General features: G+C 37.4%; 1 pseudogene; it reads left to right on the top strand.

The window, feature by feature from the left end:
- The first annotated feature begins 418 nt into the window (after positions 1-418).
- The window catches only part of LOC120527605, a 34,403-nt pseudogene continuing 25,060 nt past the window's right edge, over positions 419-9,761 (top strand).

The raw sequence follows: 9,761 nt of genomic DNA, 5'->3' as shown, positions 1-9,761 counted from the left end.
GTTTACTGAGAAAATAAGGAAAATATGAATCAATGCTTAAGCCCTCCTGTATACTTCCACATACAACTGGAAAATGTTTAAGTAAATATTTACAAACATAACAACAAAAAGTAACAATAAATATGTACTGCTTAAAAAATTAAAGGAACATTTTAATCAGAATATAGCATCAAGTCAGTGAAACTTCTGGGCTATTGATCTGGTCAGTTAAGTAGCAGAGGGGGTTGTTAATCAGTTTCAGCTGCTTTGGTGTTAATGAAATTAACCTCAGGTGCACTAGAGGGGCCACAATGACATGACCCCCAACATAGGAATGGTTTAATCAGTGGAGGCCACTGACATTTTTCCCTCCTCATCTTTTCAGGCTGTTTTTTCATTAGTTTTGGAATTGGCTACAGTCAATGTCACTACTGATAGCATGAGGCGATACTTGGATCCTGCACAGGTTGCACAGGTAGTCCATCTTCTAAAGGATGGCACATCAATACGTGCCATTTCCAGAAAGTTTGCTGTGTCTCCCAGCACAGTTACAAGGACATGGAGGAGATTCCAGGAGACATACATTTTTTCTAGGAGAGCTGGACAGGTACTTAACCCAACAGCAGGGCTGGTGTCTGCTCCTTTCGGCAAGGAGGAACACTGCCAGAGCCCTGTAAAATGACCTCGAGTAGGCCACTGTTGTGAATGTCTCTGACCAAACAATCAGAAACAGACTTCATGAGGGTGGCCTGAGGGCTCGACGTCCTCTAGTGGGGCTTGTGCTCACTCCCCGGCACCATGGAGCTTGATTGGCATTTGCCATAGAATACCAGAATTGCCAGGCCCACCGCTGGTGCCCTATGCTTTTCACAGATGACAGCAGGTTCACCCTGAGCATACGTGACAGACATGAAAGGATCTGCCATTATGCTGCCTGTAACATCGTTCAGCATGACCGTTTTGGTGGTGAGTCAGTGCTGGTCTGGAGAGGCATATCCATGAATACCCAGCCTCATGTGGTAAGAGTATGCAGGCAGTTCCTGGAGGATGAAGGAATTGGTACCATTGACTGGCCCCCACGCTCACCTGACCTAAATCCAATAGAACACCTCTGGGACATTGTGTTTCAGTCCAGGTTGCACCTTAGACTGTCCAGGAGCTCAGTGAGGCTCTGGTCCATATGGGAGGAGATCCCCCAGGACACCATCCATTGTCTCATTAGGAGCATGCACTGACGTTGTCAGGCATGCATACAAGCATGTGGGGGCCATACAAACTACTGAGTACGATTTTGAATTGCTGCAATGAAATTTCAGCAAAATGGACTAGCCTGCCGCATCATTTTTTCACTTTGATTTTCAGGGTGTCTTTGAATTCAACCCTCTGTAGGTTGATAATTTTCATTTCCATCAAACACAGATCTGATGTGTTTTCAAAGTGTTCCTTTAATTTTTTGAGCAGTTTATAAAATGTAAGCTCATTGTCATTCTCCCAGACAATATATACAATCCAAAACGTCCTTTCTGTAGTCGGCATGTGTAACTCTCAAAATGCAGTTTATCTGATTCAAAAAATATGATGGATAGTCACGCGTTTAAAAGTGCTTCCCGAAAAAGTTAATTAAATCATCCAATCTTACCACTAGTATCCAGAGGTTTTTAGAGTTTTCTGAGGAGTGCATCTTCCATGAAGAGCACAAGGACAGGTATAGTGAAAATGCTCGCTGCTGTCCCTGTACCTGATGGCAGCGCAAATTCTTCTCAGGTGTGCTAGGTAGTTTAAAGAAAAGTCACCTTACTACTTAAAATGGTTGAGTAAATAGAAAAGTCTAAAGTCCCATTGTATCCTCCTCTTCTGGTTTTTATATTCAAAGTGCATACAAACACAAACTACAATTCCTATAAGTCCCACTGCATCCATGCAAACCCTGTTTAAAGCCACAGACCATGTATTCTACAATCTAGGAATGTGTGTAATCAATATTGTTAATGAGAAATACCTAACAATAAATAGGACACACTAAAAGAAACAAAAACCCAACACTACAAGTTTACATTGCTTATGTTAACCAATTAATTTATGTTGATGTCGGTGTTTAGGATTCCACATGCTGATTACAGATTTATATGTTAGTGTTAATGCATTATTTTTATGATTTTACTGGGGTTTCATCTCTGGTCAATTCTTTGGCCTGCAATTAGTACCTGGCCCTCTTATCTGGGTCAACAAATCATGTAATGGCAGAGGAAAAAGAGATAAAAGGGAAAGCACGAATGAAGCTCATTGTACTGCTATCATAGTCATTAGTCATGTTCTACTTTTGTTATAGTGTTTTTTAACCTTTATTTTAGTTTTTAGATTCCTTATGTCTTGTGCTTATTTAGAAGTATTTTCCTGTTTCTTTTGTCCTATTTCTTTAGAATCATGTTCATGTTTCAATACTATTCCTTGGATTGCAGACTTAAGCAAATAACTGTTCTTTTACTATTTTGACATGTATATTTTAAAGTCAAATCTTTAAGATTTACACACCAGTTGTGTCTCACAGGACTGAGCTGAAATTCTGTGTCTCAGCTTTTCTTAGGGGTGTACATCCAATTTCGTGTGTCTGAAAATTACATTTCTAAATCTGTATAAGTACTCTCAGCCTGTACACAGTGAACTAAGATTATTAATGTGAAAAAGATTATTAACCAATATAGGCAAGGATTAAGTATTCATTGGCAGAAAAATTTGTGTAATACATTGCAACATTCTACCTGCATTTTCAGAACCCACTTTGTTCTATTCAGAGTCACATTACAGGCTAAGCCTGTCCCGTCAGCATTGGGCATGAGACAGGAAACAACCCTGGATGGATGCCATTCTATCATGTGGCAAATTCCTTCACCCATAATTATATAATATATACTGAGCTAATTTATAGGTGCCTGTTAATTTTACCTTTATGTTTTTGGGATGTAGTTGGAAGATTGGGATACCAATGTAGAGGCAGGAATAATCATTGTCACTTGTTTTCCGGTAATAACCATATTAGTCAGTCAACCTCCCACTCATTTTTAATCCACTAAAAACACTTTACATGAAATTTATTGGGCTGAAGCACATTCTTTTCTTACCATCATATACCTCAAGTGTTTTCTTTAGTCTCTCTCTTTGTCTCGTCCCCTTCTACATCCATCCTTGTGTACCTCTTGACTTCACTCATCAGTCAGCCTTTAACTCCACATGCCCTAAAGACCTGAGATTGTTTCTCTTCAAAACAACATTTATTGCCCCCCAAGTCCTAACTTGGTATTTGCTTTCCTCTCCCTCTGTAACAATCCACACATCCATCTGGTTATTCACATCTCTTCTATTCTTTCCAGCCATGCTTCATATTAGACTTTCAACAGCCATGCCTGAATCCCTAAGATCAATCGTGTTACTTCTCACACAATTTTCAAATACTTTGCTCTTCAATAACAACGGGCAGGGAGAATCTTTTAGAAGTCAGAATGGTTGGCAGCTTCCTGGATTTTTTTTCCATGCCCCTCTAACCTTTGCAATCACTACTGTGCTTACATCTCAGTCTGCACTCATGTCCTGTCAGTAGCAGAATTTCCCGGCATTTTCCAAAGCAACTGTACTGCAAATATTACACTTGTTAAATCAGCAGTCTGCTCCACTCTCACAAACATTCTTTAAAGAATGCACTTATTTCCCGCAGATCAACCTGTGCTCCACTACATCTTTTGTCCACTCACTTCTCACAGACTATGCACTGGATTTCTCACAATACCCATACCACAAGCGCTGCGTGGCCATAAACTCACTTCTTCCATGCCTTCTGCCTTTTCACCTCCAATCATCACCTTAGTCTTTCTTGCATTTACATTGAGGCCTTTGTTCTGAAATAACTTTCCATTTTATTATTTTCTCCTTCAGCTTGTCTTCACTTTTTGTAATCAACATGAAATCATCAACATACAAGAGCGTCCATGGCAGTCCTTCACACACTTTAATGCTTACCACCTCCATTTCTATCACAACAGACCGAATAAATCCATGGTGCAGCCCCTGAATCCTCCTTTCACATATAATTTTGTTGCACATGTCTGTCAACCATTTAATTCCAGGTAGTCCGGCTGCTTTCAGCATTTCTGACACCACTCTGGATTCTTTACATACAGTGGGTGGAAAATAGCATTGAACACGTGAACACGTCAACATTTTTTTCAGTAAATAAATTTCCAATGAGGCTAGTCACATGAAATTCTCAAAAGACATTGATATTAACTCAAGAAATCCACAAATATAAACAACTAGTTGAAATACCAGACATTGCCCGGGAGGAAAATAAAGTTCTTTTTTTATTATTATTATTATTTGAGAAAATATAATTAAAAAAAACACAACTTGACAGATTAATTTTTGTTTTGTGGTGTAGTAATAGGTTTTTACATACAGAATTTTTGATGACAAAAAAAATACATCAATTAATATTATTATTAGGTTGATTTAATTCTGTTACCACTACAACATTGTTACAATAAGAATAATGCAAGATGAAAATATAGTTAACAAAAACAAATATTAAATGACAAACAAATAATACTATGAATTTTTCATAATAAAACTGTCGTTTGCTTTTACAGAGTACGCCAGAAACGTTCTGAGCATCAACTGGATGATAAAAAATGTAATTAAAAAAACACAATTTGACAGATTAATTTTTGTTTTGTGATGTAGTAATAAGTTTTTATATGTAGAATATTTGACGATGAAAAAAATGTCAATTAAATGAATATTATTATAAGGTTGATTTAATTCTATTACCAGTACAACATTGTTTTTGTTAACTATATTTTCATCTTGCATTATTCTTATTGTAACAAATATTAAATGACAAACAAATAATTCTACAGATTTTTCAGGATAAAACTGTCAGTTGCTTTTATGGAGCACACCAGAAACGTTCCAAGATGCTAACATACATACAAGATTGCAAGATTGTTAGAGTCTGCTTAATATATAAGATTGTGGCTAATTGTTGGAGAGGTGTTCATTGGAAGGTGCTTTGTGGAATAAAAACTATTGTATTTATATTCTTATATTGTGGAATGTATTGCTGTGTCTGGGGCTCTATGGTGCCTCTTTGTGGTTACTAATCATGGATGATAACATACACCACGCAAGATTGTTACAGTCTGCTTTATATATAAGATTCACAACATTAAAGGTACTCCTACATAACCAACATTCATCTTGACAAATACAACAGGTGTTTTCACCTTCTTTACCCCCATGATTTTTTCTGCCTATTTTTTGAGACACAAGTACATGAGCCCCACCATTGCCATTACTTTTTACCTGCCAGAAAAATGTGTACCTACCTTTACTTTCACCTTTCTGTCTTGTCTCCTGGATGAAAGTTACAACTTTCCTTCTGTTCGCCATTACTTTGCCCAATGTTCCTATCATTCTGCCATTATTTCAGGTGCTTCATCACAAATTTTACTGACTACCTCAACTTAATCTCCAATACCACCAAAGCAACCCCCACAGTTCATCAAATCTAGAACCATTATATTTTTACCCCCTCTGTTGCTTGGTTGGATTCCCTGATTTTCTGTATGACGTAGGCAGGTGAGGACACACATGGTACACTATGGGCTGTACTCTGATCATGCTTGGTAACTCTCATCACTGTATCTTATTATCAAGGGGGTGCCAGAGCACACGTTTGTAGGGCCAGATACCTTTCATAACCTCAATCTTCTTTAGTTGCCTTTACAACACACCAGAGGGGACTGGGCGGTCTCGTGGTCTGGAACCCCTACAGATTTTATTTTTTTTCTCCAGCCTTTGGAGTTTTTTTTTTTTGTTTTTTCTGTCCACCCTGGCCATCGGACCTTACTTATTCTATGTTAATTAATCTTGACCTATGTTTATTTTTTATTGCGTCTTCTATTTTTCTATTCATTTTGTAAAGCACTTTGAGCTACATTTTTTGTATGAATATGTGCTATATAAATAAATGTTGATTGATTGATTGATTGAGGAGCAGTCAAAGAGAAAGCAAAATTGATTGAATAATAATTAAAATAATTTCATTTGCAACAATGAAACTACTCTGATGACCTTCACAGTTTTGAAAAGCCTCCCAACATTACTCCCAATGAAAAGCCTTTTAACATTTGAGAATATCCCTCGGTTTCCAGCCAAATAAGTTTACTGTCTAAATCTATATGGAATTTTAGAATCATTTCATTCACTGTTTACTAAAAAATCATTTAATTAGAAGCACTTGATGACAAACATCCATCTATCTTTGCAATTATTATATTATGTTTCTGAAGCTTGCACAATATCTAACTTGCATATATGCATGAGAATAGTCTAAAGTTGCCAGCAGTAAAATTTATATTGTTCGTTCATATAAACCTTCAAGAATGTTTACTAAAATTATCTTTCAACAAAATTCCAAATGGCTATATGACAGACCTCACAGAATTGTGAAGACATAAGAAGAATGTACAAATTCCATACAAACAGTGAACTCATTGAAATTTTATTCCACTGTCCTGGAGCTGTGAGGAAACTCACAGAGAACATCATCACAGAAAGGCACTTTACATGTTCAATAATTACCTATAACCTACTTATTTGCTTAAGGCGAAAGCTGTATCAGGTTTAGAGACAACTGAGGTGAACACAGTCACATGGATTGAATCAGTTACCTTGATGTCTGTAGCCCAAAGCATTAGCCATTTATCACATTTCTTGTCCAGTACCATGTCAACTGGGAGAAGGATTTGGCATGACTTGTTCAGCTCAAAGCCTCACTGAATGGTCTGGATGATATTAAATATAACTTAGCAAAGGTTGCACTGTACTGTTGTATAATCCAAGTAACAACTCTAAAATAAGTGGCAAAGTGGTTGAGTAGTTAGTACTGTCTCATGCCAGTTTATTCCCTTCCCAGTTCCTGTAGGTGTGGGTATTTGTAAGGTTTCAGAATGCACACAGTATGTGAAATTTAATTTGAGAGTCTCTAATTGCCCCAATCTGCGGTGGGTTGGCACCCTGCCCAGGATTGGTTCCTGCCTTGTGCCCTGTGTTGGCTGGGATTGGCTTCAGCGGACCCCCGTGACCCTGTAGTTAGGATTCAGTGGGTTGGAGAATGGATGGATGGATGGATAATTGCCCCAATGTGGGTGTGACCTGTCAGAGACTAACTGCCAATCCAGGGTTGACTTGTACCTTGCACCTAAGCCAGTACAGAAAAAGAATCAAGGACTATGTCAAAAATATTGTGTACACTAACAAAACCTTGTACTTATTTTGTAATAGAAATAAACAGCAGTACAACTGACAAATGAATATACAATATTAAATGCAATATATAATTGTGTTGCTGTTTTATTTCCTTAGTGTGACATTACACCCAACAATCTGAAATAGAAGCTGAATGAAATTAATATGTATTAGATTAGGCTGGAAATATGCTCAGTACACTGATAAAAATAAAGATGCCAGAATGGTTCTTCAGAGTGGTGCCATAGGGGAAACATTTTTTTTATTTATTTAGATTGTTTTTTATTTATTTTGATCTGTAGCAGGGTCCATGCAGTAAATAACTATGAATAGATGGTAACAGATTTGTGAAATACCAAAGGAGGATGATTTTATATAAACTCTCGCCGTGTACAATAACACAGTTTAAATCCAGGTTTTCTTAATCTGTTAAGTGTCCTACTAAGTAGCCTGAAAACATTTTTCAAAAAACTTTTTATAACAAAAAGAACCTACTTCAAAGAACCTGTCAGATAATGAAATGGTGCTTTGTCAAGCAATTGCTCTACGAGGAACCAAACTACCCAGTAAAGACCCATAAAATCACTGTATTATAAAAAAAAAATCCTGAAAAGGAAAAGCAGGGCGACGGGACGTGATCTTCTCGGAAGACACTTAAAAGACCTGCGAGACGCAAACAATATCAAATAAGAGCATGGCCAGCAAAACACTCAGTCATGTAAATGCACGTAGCACACACACATCCTGTGCTCTCAGCATATAAGGACAATACGTTCTACATGAAACGTCAACGACTAAGCAAAGAAGAAAGAGCAGCGCAGAGAAAAGAGCCCCAAAAGCACTGGAGAGAAAAAATGCAGATAAGAGATTATGAAAGCAGTGGAATTTGAAAGGCTCAAACAAATGATGGCGCTATACACATGCAGAGAAAGGTAAAGACTATGAAAGCAGTAAAATTCGAAAGTATTGTAGCGTCCCAGCCAGGTTGAAGCCTTTTTTGTTTTAAGTGACTGTTAGGTCAGATTGAGGGAAGACGGAGTACAGCACGGAAGAATGATAACGGGGTATTGATTGATACGGGGGATGGGGCGAGACACAGGGGATTAGGGGTTGGAGAGGGTGCTAGAAAGTTCTGTAGGAGGACAAAGCAAGGTCAGAAATAAAAGGCAAAGAGCAGAAAACAAAGTCTTTTCACCTTTGCATCATTTAATGCACAAAACGTAGACATACACAATAATGGACCATATGCTATGAGAATCTGTGATGCTGCAACAGTTAAAGCAACAACAAGTTTAATTAAAAAAAAAAACACAATTCGGTCAGGTGTATATTTATGATCACGGAGAAGCGATCACAATGCGAGCAGCAGAGACACAAGTGGCAAAAAGGATAGCGGCTGTACAGGGTTTAAAATGATCGACGGGCAGCGCAATAGCAGCTGACCGCTTCACAACGCGAGCAGCATTATACGTCCTGCGAGAAAGAGATTTAACAATGCTCAGGGCCGAAAATAAAGGACAAGTATTGTTTTTACAACGTCATGCAAGACAAAGCAGTGAGCCATCATTTAAAACAAGGCCATGGACATCTAACATAACAGTTAGAGCATAAACAGCATAACAGGACAAGTATTGTTTTTACAAATGTTTTTAAAGTAAAAGTGAAAATAATGCATATATAACAATTCCCATGAAAATAACAATCTCTTTAAATTTTATATCCGGTAAACCAAACACGGGGGTGGGCGAGCGAAGCGAGCAAGGGGTGAAGGCCTCTAATGCTATTAAAGAACCTGTATTTTATGAGTATAGTTAATGCAGCTTCACATACAGTTGGAAGCTATGTATATTGGACTTGTGTTGGTTTCCTCAATTCTTGACTTTGTATTCCCTTCACTTGTTGCTTGTCGGATGCATCTCAGCTTCAGAAGGTTCTGAAGTAAATAAGTAAAGAATATGAATAACTGCATTTATAAAGCAACATCAGGACAAATGAAATCATCATGTAAAGAAAGCAGTCTAATACTAATAATTTTTGCTCTGTTGTGAACTACTCCATTCTATAGGACTGGCCAATTGGAAAATTTCCACATTGGGGAACAGTTAAGTAAGAAAGAAGAAAATACAAATGGCATTTCACTTCACTCCTCAAATTAATGGACTGTAGCACTATAAAGCAGTTTCTTCAGGATTTTACAAGGTTGTTTTCACACACTCCATCATATTGACAGAAGACAGCTATAAAATCTTTGTGCTTGGTGTTTTAAGGAGTGGACAGCAATTAGCAATTTAAAATTGACTTACTTTTGTTATTAAATATCATACTATTCGCATTAGTGCACTTGTCAACCAGAATGTAAAAGTGACAAATTCATGTTAATCAGTTTAAAGAGTGACCCTGTGTAAAATAGTGCACATTTGATCTGAAGATACTTTGTACTTTTAAAGAGTGAACAAACAAATCTAAAAATAGCATTACTAGAA

Source organism: Polypterus senegalus, chromosome 1 (assembly GCF_016835505.1).
Source record: "Polypterus senegalus isolate Bchr_013 chromosome 1, ASM1683550v1, whole genome shotgun sequence".
Taxonomy (NCBI): Eukaryota; Metazoa; Chordata; class Cladistia; order Polypteriformes; family Polypteridae; genus Polypterus; species Polypterus senegalus.
This window is presented reverse-complemented; position numbering and strand designations above follow the sequence as displayed.